This window comes from Pseudophryne corroboree, chromosome 8 (assembly GCF_028390025.1).
Source record: "Pseudophryne corroboree isolate aPseCor3 chromosome 8, aPseCor3.hap2, whole genome shotgun sequence".
Taxonomy (NCBI): domain Eukaryota; kingdom Metazoa; phylum Chordata; class Amphibia; order Anura; family Myobatrachidae; genus Pseudophryne; species Pseudophryne corroboree.
The window spans coordinates 24,126,372-24,142,899 of record NC_086451.1 but is presented as its reverse complement, the minus strand read 5'-3'; the positions used below and the strand labels follow the sequence as shown (position 1 = coordinate 24,142,899).

At 42.9% G+C, this 16,528-nt stretch overlaps 2 pseudogenes; one reads left to right on the top strand and one right to left on the bottom strand.

The window, feature by feature from the left end:
* Nucleotides 1-2,425: 2,425 nt before the first annotated feature.
* On the bottom strand, nt 2,426-2,544 carry LOC134952431 (5S ribosomal RNA; annotated as a pseudogene).
* A 12,987-nt stretch (nt 2,545-15,531) lies between these two features.
* LOC134952997 (5S ribosomal RNA) lies at nt 15,532-15,650 on the top strand (annotated as a pseudogene).
* The last annotated feature ends 878 nt before the right edge of the window (nt 15,651-16,528 follow it).

Below are 16,528 nucleotides of genomic sequence, written 5' to 3'. Positions count from 1 at the left end.
TTAATCACCACCAGTTTAATATATATATATATATATATATATATATAATTGTATATAATATATATATAATTGTATATGTATACCGCACCTACCCGTGTTTTTTTTCTTTTCTTTCTTCTTGATACATACTACTATAGTAGCTTACTGTAGCAGTCTGCGGTGCTGCTGAGCTGACAGTGTCCAGCAGGTCCGTCATCAGTCATTACATAATAAATATATATACCTGTCCGGCTGCAGTACTAGTGATATTATATATATATATATATATTGATTTCATCTCATTATCATCCAGTCTATATTAGCAGCAGACACAGTACGGTAGTCCACGGCTGTAGCTACCTCTGTGTCGGCAGTCGCTGGTCCATCCATAATTGTATACCACCTACCCGTGTTTTTTTTTTTCTCTTTCTTCTTGATACATACTACTATAGTAGCTTACTGTAGCAGTCTGCGGTGCTGCTGAGCTGACAGTGTCCAGCAGGTCCGTCATCAGTCATTACATAATAAATATATATACCTGTCCGGCTGCAGTACTAGTGATATTATATATATATATATATATATATATATTGATTTCATCTCATTATCATCCAGTCTATATTAGCAGCAGACACAGTACGGTAGTCCACGGCTGTAGCTACCTCTGTGTCGGCAGTCGCTGGTCCATCCATAATTGTATACCACCTACCCGTGGTTTTTTTTTTCTCTTTCTTCTTGATACATACTACTATAGTAGCTTACTGTAGCAGTCTGCGGTGCTGCTGAGCTGACAGTGTCCAGCAGGTCCGTCATCAGTCATTACATAATAAATATATATACCTGTCCGGCTGCAGTACTAGTGATATTATATATATATATATATATTGATTTCATCTCATTATCATCCAGTCTATATTAGCAGCAGACACAGTACGGTAGTCCACGGCTGTAGCTACCTCTGTGTCGGCAGTCGCTGGTCCATCCATAATTGTATACCACCTACCCGTGTTTTTTTTTTCTCTTTCTTCTTGATACATACTACTATAGTAGCTTACTGTAGCAGTCTGCGGTGCTGCTGAGCTGACAGTGTCCAGCAGGTCCGTCATCAGTCATTACATAATAAATATATATACCTGTCCGGCTGCAGTACTAGTGATATTATATATATATATATATATATATATATTGATTTCATCTCATTATCATCCAGTCTATATTAGCAGCAGACACAGTACGGTAGTCCACGGCTGTAGCTACCTCTGTGTCGGCAGTCGCTGGTCCATCCATAATTGTATACCACCTACCCGTGGTTTTTTTTTTCTCTTTCTTCTTGATACATACTACTATAGTAGCTTACTGTAGCAGTCTGCGGTGCTGCTGAGCTGACAGTGTCCAGCAGGTCCGTCATCAGTCATTACATAATAAATATATATACCTGTCCGGCTGCAGTACTAGTGATATTATATATATATATATATATATATATATATATATTGATTTCATCTCATTATCATCCAGTCTATATTAGCAGCAGACACAGTACGGTAGTCCACGGCTGTAGCTACCTCTGTGTCGGCAGTCGCTGGTCCATCCATAATTGTATACCACCTACCCGTGGTTTTTTTTCTCTCTTTCTTCTTGATACATACTACTATAGTAGCTTACTGTAGCAGTCTGCGGTGCTGCTGAGCTGACAGTGTCCAGCAGGTCCGTCATCAGTCATTACATAATAAATATATATACCTGTCCGGCTGCAGTACTAGTGATATTATATATATATATATATTGATTTCATCTCATTATCATCCAGTCTATATTAGCAGCAGACACAGTACGGTAGTCCACGGCTGTAGCTACCTCTGTGTCGGCAGTCGCTGGTCCATCCATAAGTATACTAGTATCCATCTCCATTGTTTACCTGAGGTGCCTTTTAGTTGTAACAAAAGAAGAGAAAAGAAGACTCTTTTGTGGGCGCACTCTTATATGTATATGTATAGAAGTCTCAGAAGAAACAATGTTAAAAAATATGTAAATTTTATTAGCAAGAATCGATAAAATGGTAGTAGAATATACTGTCAGAAATATCAGAAAGGGGGAGGGTAGGAGAAAACAGAACAAATTTTTACAGTGTAAATACTGAATAATAGTTCTAGTCAGAAAAGGGGAGGGTAGGAGAGCATAGAACAAATTATTACAGTGTAAATACTGAATGATGGTTCTGAACTGCCTGGGTTCAAAAATACAGTAAATAACAGCAGGAGGCCTGAAAAAGTATATCTATATGAATCCTGAGTAGGTATGTGAATAAATTATACAGATATATTAGGTTGATGATAGTCCGCTATATCTATTATAGGTATTGTAGAGACAGATAGAGTCGAAAGGCTTGAATAAGTGAGATGAATCTGCTGTCAGTGTTAGACGCTTGAGCAAAACCGTCCAAGAGTTTCTACTAAACTGAGTATTCCTCAAGAGTCTCCCACTTAAGTACTAACCCAGCCCAACACTGCTTAGCTTCCAAGATCGGAAGGATTCGGGCGTTGCCAGTGTGGTATGATAGTAGAAGAAATATTTGATATCGAAGGCTCAGGAATCACTGATGAGAGTTCACGAAATGGAGAGGAAAAGGAGTGGATGTAGATTGGAGAGGAAAATAGTAGAGATGAGCGCCTGAAATTTTTCGGGTTTTGTGTTTTGGTTTTGGGTTCGGTTCCGCGGCCGTGTTTTGGGTTCGAACGCGTTTTGGCAAAACCTCACCGAATTTTTTTTGTCGGATTCGGGTGTGTTTTGGATTCGGTTGTTTTTTTCAAAAAACACTAAAAAACAGCTTAAATCATAGAATTTGGGGGTCATTTTGATCCCAAAGTATTATTAACCTCAAAAACCATAATTTCCACTCATTTTCAGTCTATTCTGAATACCTCACACCTCACAATATTATTTTTAGTCCTAAAATTTGCACCGAGGTCGCTGTGTGAGTAAGATAAGCGACCCTAGTGGCCGACACAAACACCGGGCCCATCTAGGAGTGGCACTGCAGTGTCACGCAGGATGTCCCTTCCAAAAAACCCTCCCCAAACAGCACATGACGCAAAGAAAAAAAGAGGCGCAATGAGGTAGCTGTGTGAGTAAGATTAGCGACCCTAGTGGCCGACACAAACACCGGGCCCATCTAGGAGTGGCACTGCAGTGTCACGCAGGATGTCCCTTCCAAAAAACCCTCCCCAAACAGCACATGACGCAAAGAAAAAAAGAGGCGCAATGAGGTAGCTGACTGTGTGAGTAAGATTAGCGACCCTAGTGGCCGACACAAACACCGGGCCCATCTAGGAGTGGCACTGCAGTGTCACGCAGGATGTCCCTTCCAAAAAACCCTCCCCAATCAGCACATGATGCAAAGAAAAAGAAAAGAATAAAGAGGTGCAAGATGGAATTGTCCTTGGGCCCTCCCACCCACCCTTATGTTGTATAAACAAAACAGGACATGCACACTTTAACCAACCCATCATTTCAGTGACAGGGTCTGCCACACGACTGTGACTGATATGACGGGTTGGTTTGGACCCCCCCCAAAAAAGAAGCAATTAATCTCTCCTTGCACAAACTGGCTCTACAGAGGCAAGATGTCCACCTCATCTTCACCCTCCGATATATCACCGTGTACATCCCCCTCCTCACAGATTATCAATTCGTCCCCACTGGAATCCACCATCTCAGCTCCCTGTGTACTTTGTGGAGGCAATTGCTGCTGGTCAATGTCTCCGCGGAGGAATTGATTATAATTCATTTTAATGAACATCATCTTCTCCACATTTTCTGGATGTAACCTCGTACGCCGATTGCTGACAAGGTGAGCGGCGGCACTAAACACTCTTTCGGAGTACACACTTGTGGGAGGGCAACTTAGGTAGAATAAAGCCAGTTTGTGCAAGGGCCTCCAAATTGCCTCTTTTTCCTGCCAGTATAAGTACGGACTGTGTGACGTGCCTACTTGGATGCGGTCACTCATATAATCCTCCACCATTCTATCAATGTTGAGAGAATCATATGCAGTGACAGTAGACGACATGTCCGTAATCGTTGTCAGGTCCTTCAGTCCGGACCAGATGTCAGCATCAGCAGTCGCTCCAGACTGCCCTGCATCACCGCCAGCGGGTGGGCTCGGAATTCTGAGCCTTTTCCTCGCACCCCCAGTTGCGGGAGAATGTGAAGGAGGAGATGTTGACAGGTCGCGTTCCGCTTGACTTGACAATTTTGTCACCAGCAGGTCTTTCAACCCCAGCAGACCTGTGTCTGCCGGAAAGAGAGATCCAAGGTAGGCTTTAAATCTAGGATCGAGCACGGTGGCCAAAATGTAGTGCTCTGATTTCAACAGATTGACCACCCGTGAATCCTTGTTAAGCGAATTAAGGGCTGCATCCACAAGTCCCACATGCCTAGCGGAATCGCTCCCTTTTAGCTCCTTCTTCAATGCCTCCAGCTTCTTCTGCAAAAGCCTGATGAGGGGAATGACCTGACTCAGGCTGGCAGTGTCTGAACTGACTTCACGTGTGGCAAGTTCAAAGGGCATCAGAACCTTGCACAACGTTGAAATCATTCTCCACTGCACTTGAGACAGGTGCATTCCACCTACTATATCGTGCTCAATTGTATAGGCTTGAATGGCCTTTTGCTGCTCCTCCAACCTCTGAAGCATATAGAGGGTTGAATTCCACCTCGTTACCACTTCTTGCTTCAGATGATGGCAGGGCAGGTTCAGTAGTTTTTGGTGGTGCTCCAGTCTTCTGTACGTGGTGCCTGTACGCCGAAAGTGTCCCGCAATTTTTCTGGCCACCGACAGCATCTCTTGCACGCCCCTGTCGTTTTTTAAAAAATTCTGCACCACCAAATTCAAGGTATGTGCAAAACATGGGACGTGCTGGAATTTGCCCATATTTAATGCACACACAATATTGCTGGCGTTGTCCGATGCCACAAATCCACAGGAGAGTCCAATTGGGGTAAGCCATTCCGCGATGATCTTCCTCAGTTGCCGTAAGAGGTTTTCAGCTGTGTGCGTATTCTGGAAAGCGGTGATACAAAGCGTAGCCTGCCTAGGAAAGAGTTGGCGTTTGCGAGATGCTGCTACTGGTGCCGCCGCTGCTGTTCTTGCGGCGGGGGTCCATACATCTACCCAGTGGGCTGTCACAGTCATATAGTCCTGACCCTGCCCTGCTCCACTTGTCCACATGTCCGTGGTTAAGTGGACATTGGGTACAACTGCATTTTTTAGGAGACTGGTGAGTCTTTTTCTGACGTCCGTGTACATTCTCGGTATCGCCTGCCTAGAGAAGTGGAACCTAGATGGTATTTGGTAACGGGGGCACACTGCCTCAATAAATTGTCTAGTTCCCTGTGAACTAACGGCGGATACCGGACGCACGTCTAACACCAACATAGTTGTCAAGGCCTCAGTTATCCGCTTTGCAGTAGGATGACTGCTGTGATATTTCATCTTCCTCGCAAAGGACTGTTGAACAGTCAATTGCTTACTGGAAGTAGTACAAGTGGGCTTACGACTTCCCCTCTGGGATGACCATCGACTCCCAGCGGCAACAACAGCAGCGCCAGCAGCAGTAGGCGTTACACGCAAGGATGCATCGGAGGAATCCCAGGCAGGAGAGGACTCGTCAGACTTGCCAGTGACATGGCCTGCAGGACTATTGGCATTCCTGGGGAAGGAGGAAATTGACACTGAGGGAGTTGGTGGGGTGGTTTGCGTGAGCTTGGTTACAAGAGGAAGGGATTTACTGGTCAGTGGACTGCTTCCGCTGTCACCCAAAGTTTTTGAACTTGTCACTGACTTATTATGAATGCGCTGCAGGTGACGTATAAGGGAGGATGTTCCGAGGTGGTTAACGTCCTTACCCCTACTTATTACAGCTTGACAAAGGGAACACACGGCTTGACACCTGTTGTCCGCATTTCTGGTGAAATACCTCCACACCGAAGAGCTGATTTTTTTGGTATTTTCACCTGGCATGTCAACGGCCATATTCCTCCCACGGACAACAGGTGTCTCCCCGGGTGCCTGACTTAAACAAACCACCTCACCATCAGAATCCTCCTGGTCAATTTCCTCCCCAGCGCCAGCAACACCCATATCCTCCTCATCCTGGTGTACTTCAACACTGACATCTTCAATCTGACTATCAGGAACTGGACTGCGGGTGCTCCTTCCAGCACTTGCAGGGGGCGTGCAAATGGTGGAAGGCGCATGCTCTTCACGTCCAGTGTTGGGAAGGTCAGGCATCGCAACCGACACAATTGGACTCTCCTTGTGGATTTGGGATTTCAAAGAACGCACAGTTCTTTGCGGTGCTTTTGCCAGCTTGAGTCTTTTCAGTTTTCTAGCGAGAGGCTGAGTGCTTCCATCCTCATGTGAAGCTGAACCACTAGCCATGAACATAGGCCAGGGCCTCAGCCGTTCCTTGCCACTCCGTGTGGTAAATGGCATATTGGCAAGTTTACGCTTCTCCTCCGACAATTTTATTTTAGGTTTTGGAGTCCTTTTTTTACTGATATTTGGTGTTTTGGTTTTGACATGCTCTGTACTTGGCAGACGACGTTGCTGGCATTTCATCGTCTCGGCCATGACTAGTGGCAGCAGCTTCAGCACGAGGTGGAAGTGGATCTTGATCTTTCCCTAATTTTGGAACCTCAACATTTTTGTTCTCCATATTTTAATAGGCACAACTAAAAGGCACCTCAGGTAAACAATGGAGATGGATGGATTGGATACTAGTATACAATTATGGACGGGCTGCCGAGTGCCGACACAGAGGTAGCCACAGCCGTGAACTACCGCACTGTACTGTGTCTGCTGCTAATATAGACTGGTTGATAAAGAGATAGTATACTCGTAACTAGTATGTATGTATAAAGAAAGAAAAAAAAACCACGGTTAGGTGGTATATACAATTATGGACGGGCTGCCGAGTGCCGACACAGAGGTAGCCACAGCCGTGAACTACCGCACTGTACTGTGTCTGCTGCTAATATAGACTGGTTGATAAAGAGATAGTATACTCGTAACTAGTATGTATGTATAAAGAAAGAAAAAAAAACCACGGTTAGGTGGTATATACAATTATGGACGGGCTGCCGAGTGCCGACACAGAGGTAGCCACAGCCGTGAACTACCGCACTGTACTGTGTCTGCTGCTAATATATAGACTGGTTGATAAAGAGATAGTATACTCGTAACTAGTATGTATGTATAAAGAAAGAAAAAAAAACCACGGTTAGGTGGTATATACAATTATGGACGGGCTGCCGAGTGCCGACACAGAGGTAGCCACAGCCGTGAACTACCGCACTGTACTGTGTCTGCTGCTAATATATAGACTGGTTGATAAAGAGATAGTATACTCGTAACTAGTATGTATGTATAAAGAAAGAAAAAAAAACCACGGTTAGGTGGTATATACAATTATGGACGGGCTGCCGAGTGCCGACACAGAGGTAGCCACAGCCGTGAACTACCGCACTGTACTGTGTCTGCTGCTAATATAGACTGGTTGATAAAGAGATAGTATACTCGTAACTAGTATGTATGTATAAAGAAAGAAAGAAAAAAAAACCACGGTTAGGTGGTATATACAATTATGGACGGGCTGCCGAGTGCCGACACAGAGGTAGCCACAGCCGTGAACTACCGCACTGTACTGTGTCTGCTGCTAATATAGACTGGTTGATAAAGAGATAGTATACTCGTAACTAGTATGTATGTATAAAGAAAGAAAAAAAAACCACGGTTAGGTGGTATATACAATTATGGACGGGCTGCCGAGTGCCGACACAGAGGTAGCCACAGCCGTGAACTACCGCACTGTACTGTGTCTGCTGCTAATATAGACTGGTTGATAAAGAGATAGTATACTACTAATATTATATATACTGGTGGTCAGGTCACTGGTCACTAGTCACACTGGCAGTGGCACTCCTGCAGCAAAAGTGTGCACTGTTTAATTTTAATATAATATTATGTACTCCTGGCTCCTGCTATAACCTATAACTGGCACTGCAGTAGTGCTCCCCAGTCTCCCCCACAATTATAAGCTGTGTGAGCTGAGCAGTCAGACAGATATATAATATATATAGATGATGCAGCACACTGGCCTGAGCCTGAGCAGTGCACACAGATATGGTATGTGACTGACTGAGTCACTGTGTGTATCGCTTTTTTCAGGCAGAGAACGGATATATTAAATAAACTGCACTGTGTGTCTGGTGGTCACTCACTATATAATATATTATGTACTCCTGGCTCCTGCTATAACCTATAACTGGCACTGCAGTAGTGCTCCCCAGTCTCCCCCACAATTATAAGCTGTGTGAGCTGAGCAGTCAGACAGATATATATAATATTATATATAGATAATAGATGATGCAGCACACTGGCCTGAGCCTGAGCAGTGCACACAGATATGGTATGTGACTGAGTCACTGTGTGCTGTGTATCGCTTTTTTCAGGCAGAGAACGGATTATAAATAAAACTGGTGGTCACTATCAGCAAAACTCTGCACTGTACTGAGTACTCCTAATGCTCCCCAAAATTAGTAAATCAAGTGTCTCTCTAATCTATTCTAAACGGAGAGGACGCCAGCCACGTCCTCTCCCTATCAATCTCAATGCACGTGTGAAAAATGGCGGTGACGCGCGGCTCCTTATATAGAATCCGAGTCTCGCGATAGAATCCGAGCCTCGCGAGAATCCGACAGCGTCATGATGACGTTCGGGCGCGCTCGGGTTAACCGAGCAAGGCGGGAAGATCCGAGTCGCTCGGACCCGTGAAAAAAAACATGAAGTTCTGGCGGGTTCGGATTCAGAGAAACCGAACCCGCTCATCTCTAGAAAATAGGGGATCTGCTGCCAATGTTAGACAGGGATGGTTACCCCTGAATCAATGGTGAGAGTCCTGAATTAGAATAAGTGGGAAAAAAGAAGAAGAAGAGAAAGAGACAATACTAGTCTAAAGTTGTTTAGGTGAGATTAATAAGATACAAATGGACAAAAAGTCCTGCAGGAAAATTGTTGCACAAATGCCAATCAATTACAGGGTGCTAATAATGCCTGTGATGTTAATACCAAACGTTGTGACAGGCTGATTGTAGAAGAATTGGCAGAAAGAAAAAAGTAAAGAGTGCTTGAAACCATAGAAAAATAACTGTTTGATACTAGCAGATTGATATCAAGTGTCTCAAAGAGATAACAAGTGGAAAAATTAGCAAAATAGTAACATATCAACAGTTCTATCATTAGATGAATTATTACTTTTATGTCTCACTGATATCAGAGCTGCAGAAATACATTGTATAATAATAATAATGGTTGAAAAAGCTACTATAAATCTTTGCTCCAAGTGGATTTTGAAAGAAAAAAGAAGAGAGAAAAAAACTAGACAAGATACTGAGCCCGTAAATATGTCGGATTCAAAACCGAACACAGCTCTGGTAATCCATTATAGCTCCACAATGTCATATGTCATAAGATGGGGAGACGTACGCTGCCGGTTGCCTACAAGATAGGTACTATCATAATCTGATATAGATTGGTTTTATAAGACAGTATATACAATGAGCATAAGAAATGAATACCAAATGGATATATAGGAAATATACTGTAATTGTGCAGATGTTACCCGCAAATGGAAGGAACGGTCAGCCACTGGTATGAGGCATGATACAGTGTACACAAGGGATGTCCGTTTCAAGGTCCAGACGTGTCGCGAATGCAGGATACAGTATTTGCTGAGATTGCACTGTGCGATGCAGCCACAGAGCAGATCAGTCTATCTGGTCTGTTTCGGAGACAAAGTCTGTCAAAATCGTAATGTTGCGGGCTGCAGTTGTAAGATATAACTGCAGGGCTGGTGCGGCTGTCTGTGTCCGAGATAAGGGAGAGAGGAGCGCGATGTCCGGTGTCCCGTCGCGGCAGTGTGTGGCGGCTCGTTGCTGTAGCGGCTGAGTGAGACGGAGGCTGCTGGAAGTTCAGGCTGTCCGAAGTCGGCTGTCACCCAGGCAGTGGGGTACGGAAGACGCGTTTCGCCCGTTCACCAGGCTTGGTCACTTCCTGTTCACGGAGGGAATCGTGCGGGCTTTATCTTGAAAGGGGCTGTTCAGTGTCCAATCAGAAGGGAGGTGTGTCCTACGTATTCAGATTGCTGCACAGATGTAACTGCTGTTCTAAATTGCATTGAATTGAACTTGCAGTTAATAGCCCATTGCACGAGAGAGAAAAATTGGACAAGATAATCAGATATCAGTATAAATAAGATGGAAAGATAAGTACATAAAAAAATAAATAAATAAATAAATAAATGAATAAATAAAGTAAAGGTAATGCAGACATATCAAGACAGCATATCTTATCGAGATTATATTCTAACGCTGTACATAGGGATATTATTAGAGGATGGTTTTGGTATATGTGGTGGTGTTATTTAACGATTAATGCAGGGAGATTGGTACAGTGAAGGAAAAGAAAAACAAAAAAGACAAAGGAAAGAAAAGGATAAAAATTAATGGATAAATAAGGAAACTGGGGAAGGGGGGGGGGGGGGAAGAAAAGGGAAGGGGAGGGGGAAAGAATGACTGACGTCAGTGATAGGGGGTGAAACAGGGCTGATGATGAATTATTGTTTAGGTTACTGTGATACTGAATAATGTTGTGGAGGGGGAAGGCGAGGAAGAACTGTATGTTGATGGGTGCGATTGATGAGGCGACTATAAATATGGATAGTGTGGTGAGGCTTGGGGAAATTTTGGAAAGATGGGGGCACTAGTGTGGGGATATGGGTGGGTGTGTATTCACTGATATGTATGTTAGTGTGTAAGAGTGAAATGTGAAGTATTGTAAAAATCAAGTGTTGTGGTGGCTTAGTCCCTGAATATGGATAAGAACGGGATGATTGAAAGGGTGTATTGGACTTGTTCTTGGACTGAGGGTGCCAAGATGTGAGTGTAGTGAGTCAGTGTGCATGCTGGGGGTGGAAGGGAATGTGTATAGGATAGGTGACAGGGATGTGTGGGTGTAACATGGATTGCTGGAAATGAAACTAGGAGCTAGAGGTGTCTGAGTGTTATTGTGCAAAAGGGTGTGTAAGTGAAAAAGCAATGAAGGACAACTGATGGATTGTTGCTGGATGAAGAGTAATTTAAAGGAACACACTGTAATTTATATATTCATTCAAACCAGATGGTTTGAGGCATCCTAACCTAAAGGTCCACTCACTTTCTTTCTTGATGAGTTCTTTGCTGAGGTCACCGCCGCGTATGCCTAGATGGACTCTATCAAGGCCAAAGGCGCGCATCTCACAGGGTGAGCCTTGGTGTGATGCATGGTAGTGTCTGGCTACTGATGTTAGTTTTTTGCCTTTCTGAAGATCCGTTGCTGAATTTCTGATGGAACCCATGTGTTCCAAAATTCTGGTTTTGAATTTTCTAGTTGTCATGCCTACGTATCGTTGATTGCAATCACAGGTCAGACAGTAGACTACCCCTTGTGTATCACAGTTGAAAAAATGTTGTATGGAAACATCATTGCCAAGTCTGTCCTTGACATTGTCAGTTATCAGTATCTGTGGGCAGGCTTTACATTGCCCACAAGGAAAGGATCCCTTGGGGAGTTTGGATTTAGTCGTTTCACGTGAGAAATGGCTCTGAACAAGCGTATCTTTAATGTTATTCGATCTCCTCCAACTAATTTGCAAGGTGGAATCTAGTAGGGGCGATAGCTCTGGATCTAAGTGTAGGACCGGTAAGTGTTTTTGAATAGCATTTTTTAATAGGCGCCATTCTGGACAGAAGGTCCCTACAAATCGGATCTTGGCATCAGCTTTAGGTTCTTGTGGTTTTTCTTGGAAGATCAGGGATTCCCTATTGGTTTTCAGGATAGAATGTTGGGCTTATTTTAGGGAGCGTTTACTGTATCCCCGGGCTTGTAATCTGGTCACGAGTTCTCTGCTCTTCTGTTTGTACACATTCTCCTCTGTACAATTCCGTCTAAGGTGGAGGAATTCTCCCTTAGGGATATTTTCAATAGTAGGTGGGAAATGTGAGCTCGTCTGGTGCAATATACTGTTTGTAGCTGTATCCTTGCGAAAGAGCTCTGTAGCTAGAGTTCCACTGATTGTCTTGTAGATGTTCAAATCCAGAAAAGGTATTTTGTCTTTGCTGATTGCATGAGTGAGAAAGATGTTCAGATCATTAACATTGAGGATGTTTATGAAATCCAATAGGAGTTTCTCATCCCCGTCCCAAATCAAAAAGATATCGTCAATGTATCTCAGCCAATTGATGATGTGTTGTGTATAAAGCTGATTGGCGTCATTAAAGACAATTGTTTGTTCCCACCAGCCGAGGAACAGGTTGGCATATGTGGGAGCACAAGCTGCGCCCATTGCTGTTCCTCGAATTTGCTGGAAAAATTGGTCACCAAAAGTGAAATAATTTTTGTTGAGAACAAAATTCAATATTTCACAAAGGAAATCGTTGAATATGTTTTTTTCTTCCATGTCCAGGAAGAATTTGGTGGCTTGTACCCCTTGTTGATGTGAGATGCTACTATACAGTGCTTCTACGTCTAGAGTGACTAGGATACAATTCTCATCCAGACATATATCGTGTATTTTACGTAGGAGATCAGAGATCTCTGAGGTAGGAGGGTAGTGTCATAACATGGTCTCTGAGATGTAGATCAAGGAATTTGCTTGGGGTTAAGGACAGACTTGGCAATGATGTTTCCATACAACATTTTTTCAACTGTGATACACAAGGGGTAGTCTACTGTCTGACCTGTGATTGCAATCAACGATACGTAGGCATGACAACTAGAAAATTCAAAACCAGAATTTTGGAACACATGGGTTCCATCAGAAATTCAGCAACGGATCTTCAGAAAGGCAAAAAACTAACATCAGTAGCCAGACACTACCATGCATCACACCAAGGCTCACCCTGTGAGATGCGCGCCTTTGGCCTTGATAGAGTCCATCTAGGCATACGCGGCGGTGACCTCAGCAAAGAACTCATCAAGAAAGAAAGTGAGTGGACCTTTAGGTTAGGATGCCTCAAACCATCTGGTTTGAATGAATATATAAATTACAGTGTGTTCCTTTAAATTACTCTTCATCCAGCAACAATCCATCAGTTGTCCTTCATTGCTTTTTCACTTACACACCCTTTTGCACAATAACACTCAGACACCTCTAGCTCCTAGTTTCATTTCCAGCAATCCATGTTACACCCACACATCCCTGTCACCTATCCTATACACATTCCCTTCCACCCCCAGCATGCACACTGACTCACTACACTCACATCTTGGCACCCTCAGTCCAAGAACAAGTCCAATACACCCTTTCAATCATCCCGTTCTTATCCATATTCAGGGACTAAGCCACCACAACACTTGATTTTTACAATACTTCACATTTCACTCTTACACACTAACATACATATCAGTGAATACACACCCACCCATATCCCCACACTAGTGCCCCCATCTTTCCAAAATTTCCCCAAGCCTCACCACACTATCCATATTTATAGTCGCCTCATCAATCGCACCCATCAACATACAGTTCTTCCTCGCCTTCCCCCTCCACAACATTATTCAGTATCACAGTAACCTAAACAATAATTCATCATCAGCCCTGTTTCACCCCCTATCACTGACGTCAGTCATTCTTTCCCCCCCCCTTCCCTTTTCTTTCCCCCCCCCTTCCCCAGTTTCCTTATTTATCCATTAATTTTTATCCTTTTCTTTCCTTTCTCTTTTTTTTTTTTTCTTTTCCTTCACTGTACCAATCTCCCTGCATTAATCGTTAAATAACACCACCACATATACCAAAACCATCCTCTAATAATATCCCTATGTACAGCGTTAGAATATAATCTCGATAAGATATGCTGTCTTGATATGTCTGCATTACCTTTACTTTATTTATTCATTTTTTTTTTTTTCATTTTTTTTATTTTTTTTTTATGTACTTATCTTTCCATCTTATTTATACTGATATCTGATTATCTTGTCCAATTTTTCTCTCTCGTGCAATGGGCTATTAACTGCAAGTTCAATTCAATGCAATTTAGAACAGCAGTTACATCTGTGCAGCAATCTGAATACGTAGGACACACCTCGATTCTGATTGGACACTGAACAGCCCCTTTCAAGATAAAGCCCGCACGATTCCCTCCGTGAACAGGAAGTGACCAAGCCTGGTGAACGGGCGAAACGCGTCTTCCGTACCCCACTGCCTGGGTGACAGCCGACTTCGGACAGCCTGAACTTCCAGCAGCCTCCGTCTCACTCAGCCGCTACAGCAACGAGCCGCCACACGCTGCCGCGACGGGACACCGGACATCGCGCTCCTCTCTCCCTTATCTCGGACACAGACAGCCGCACCAGCCCTGCAGTTATATCTTACAACTGCAGCCCGCAACATTACGATTTTGACAGACTTTGTCTCCGAAACAGACCAGATAGACTGATCTGCTCTGTGGCTGCATCGCACAGTGCAATCTCAGCAAATACTGTATCCTGCATTCGCGACACGTCTGGACCTTGAAACGGACATCCCTTGTGTACACTGTATCATGCCTCATACCAGTGGCTGACCGTTCCTTCCATTTGCGGGTAACATCTGCACAATTACAGTATATTTCCTATATATCCATTTGGTATTCATTTCTTATGCTCATTGTATATACTGTCTTATAAAACCAATCTATATCAGATTATGATAGTACCTATCTTGTAGGCAACCGGCAGCGTACGTCTCCCCATCTTATGACATATGACATTGTGGAGCTATAATGGATTACCAGAGCTGTGTTCGGTTTTGAATCCGACATATTTACGGGCTCAGTATCTTGTCTAGTTTTCTTCTCTCTTCTTTTTTCTTTCAAAATCCACTTGGAGCAAAGATTTATAGTAGCTTTTTCAACCATTATTATTATTATACAATGTATTTCTGCAGCTCTGATATCAGTGAGACATAAAAGTAATAATTCATCTAATGATAGAACTGTTGATATGTTACTATTTTGCTAATTTTTCCACTTGTTATCTCTTTGAGACACTTGATATCAATCTGCTAGTATCAAACAGTTATTTTTCTATGGTTTCAAGCACTCTTTACTTTTTTCTTTCTGCCAATTCTTCTACAATCAGCCTGTCACAACGTTTGGTATTAACATCACAGGCATTATTAGCACCCTGTAATTGATTGGCATTTGTGCAACAATTTTCCTGCAGGACTTTTTGTCCATTTGTATCTTATTAATCTCACCTAAACAACTTTAGACTAGTATTGTCTCTTTCTCTTCTTCTTCTTTTTTCCCACTTATTCTAATTCAGGACTCTCACCATTGATTCAGGGGTAACCATCCCTGTCTAACATTGGCAGCAGATCCCCTATTTTCCTCTCCAATCTACATCCACTCCTTTTCCTCTCCATTTCGTGAACTCTCATCAGTGATTCCTGAGCCTTCGATATCAAATATTTCTTCTACTATCATACCACACTGGCAACGCCCGAATCCTTCCGATCTTGGAAGCTAAGCAGTGTTGGGCTGGGTTAGTACTCAAGTGGGAGACTCTTGAGGAATACTCAGTTTAGTAGAAACTCTTGGACGGTTTTGCTCAAGCGTCTAACACTGACAGCAGATTCATCTCACTTATTCAAGCCTTTCGACTCTATCTGTCTCTACAATACCTATAATAGATATAGCGGACTATCATCAACCTAATATATCTGTATAATTTATTCACATACCTACTCAGGATTCATATAGATATACTTTTTCAGGCCTCCTGCTGTTATTTACTGTATTTTTGAACCCAGGCAGTTCAGAACCATCATTCAGTATTTACACTGTAATAATTTGTTCTATGCTCTCCTACCCTCCCCTTTTCTGACTAGAACTATTATTCAGTATTTACACTGTAAAAATTTGTTCTGTTTTCTCCTACCCTCCCCCTTTCTGATATTTCTGACAGTATATTCTACTACCATTTTATCGATTCTTGCTAATAAAATTTACATATTTTTTAACATTGTTTCTTCTGAGACTTCTATACATATACATATAAGAGTGCGCCCACAAAAGAGTCTTCTTTTCTCTTCTTTTGTTGCATGTTCCAATACTGACTCAGGGTGCACCACCAAATTTAAGATTATTAGAAAACAGTGGTTTTCTCTTTTTACTTATTACATTTTGGTCTTTATATTATCTATTAGATACATTCTTCTCCAGTGCGGTATACCCCCTATACATTTGTGCCTTTTAGTTGTGCCTATTAAAATATGGAGAACAAAAATGTTGAGGTTCCAAAATTAGGGAAAGATCAAGATCCACTTCCACCTCGTGCTGAAGCTGCTGCCACTAGTCATGGCCGAGACGATGAAATGCCAGCAACGTCGTCTGCCAAGGCCGATGCCCAATGTCATAGTACAGAGCATGTAAAATCCAAAACACCAAATATCAGTAAAAAAAGGACTCC